Genomic DNA, 1,242 nt, shown 5'->3' with positions numbered 1-1,242 from the left:
AGTGGCATGGACATATATACACTACCAAATGTAAAATAGATAACTAGTGGGAACCAGCCAAAGAGCACAGGGAGATCAGCTCGGGGCTTTGTGACCACCTTGAGGGCTGGGATAGGGAGGGTGCGAGGGAGACGCAAAAAGGAGGGGATATGGGTATATATATATATACGTATAGCTGATGCACTGTTATACAGCAGAGACTAACACAATATTGTAAAGCAATTTTACTCCAATAAAGATGTTAAAAAAATATATAAGAAAGCTATACTATAAAATAGATACAGTGATAATATATCTGAGAGGTGGAATTATGGCTGCTTTTTAATCTACTTTTGGATTATTTGATTACATGATTTCTGTATAAAGAATATGAATCTCTTGTGTAAAAAAGTTACTCAAAACCAAAACCAAAACAAAACAAAACAATTCTGTTTAGGAAGAGAGGATAGCATGAAGGTTTGAGCATAGAAATCATCTAGAAATCACTGAAGATACTGGGCCTGTAGTGCAGTTTCATTTGTAGTAGGTTTGGCTTACATTTTTTTTTTCTTTTAATTTAATTTATTTTATTATTTTATTTTATTTTTGGCTGTGTTGGGTCTTCGTTGCTGCGCGCGGGCTTTCTCTAGTTGTGGTGAGCGGGGGCTATCTTCGTTGCGGTGCGCAGGTTTCTCATTGCAATGGCTTCTCTTATTGCGGCTCTAGGCACACAGGCTTCAGTAGTTGTGGCACGCGGGCTCAGTAGTTGTGGCTCGTGGGCTCTAGAGCGCAGGCTCAGTAGTCGTGGCACACGGGCTTAGTTGCTCCGCAGCATGTGGGATCTTCCCGGACCGGGGCTCGAACCTGTATCCCCTGCATTGGCAGGCGGATTCGTAACCACTGCGCCACCAGGGAAGGCCGGCTTACATTCTTATATTTAGTTTTATTTCTATAAAACTATCAAAGAAGGAGAAAGACGTTGGGTAATATTTGCATTTGCAACTAATCAAAGCAGAATTGTTTTAGCTTTAACAAATAGATCGTTCTGTGATCTCAGATCGACATCTTTATTCTTAAATGGAGCATAAATAACATTTATTGGCTAAGATTATTTGCAATAAACAAGACTGTTTACTGTTTACCACCTAGCAGATGACTATTTGTAAGTCTCACTGAGTATGCTAAAACCATATACTGAGCTCTCATTTTACCAGAGTGAATTTAAATTAACTTCAGCAGCCAGAATTAATGAAACCGGGTAAA

At 39.5% G+C, this 1,242-nt stretch overlaps 1 long non-coding RNA gene and 1 pseudogene across 1 annotated transcript in view; both read right to left on the bottom strand.

Annotated features, from left to right (window-relative positions):
• Window positions 1–1,242, bottom strand: part of LOC112062817 (centrosomal protein of 78 kDa-like) — a 330,155-nt pseudogene that overhangs the window by 184,558 nt on the left and 144,355 nt on the right.
• Window positions 704–1,242, bottom strand: part of LOC114487315 (uncharacterized) — a 29,613-nt gene continuing 29,074 nt past the window's right edge. The window contains exon 3 of the long non-coding RNA XR_008618936.1: window positions 704–936. This is a non-coding gene — a long non-coding RNA (uncharacterized lncRNA). The remainder of the gene's footprint in view (window positions 937–1,242) is intronic.

Source organism: Physeter macrocephalus, chromosome 12 (genome assembly GCF_002837175.3).
Source record: "Physeter macrocephalus isolate SW-GA chromosome 12, ASM283717v5, whole genome shotgun sequence".
Lineage (NCBI taxonomy): Eukaryota > Metazoa > Chordata > Mammalia > Artiodactyla > Physeteridae > Physeter > Physeter macrocephalus.
The sequence above is the reverse complement of the archived record's forward strand: the minus strand, read 5'-3'. Positions and strand labels throughout refer to the sequence as shown.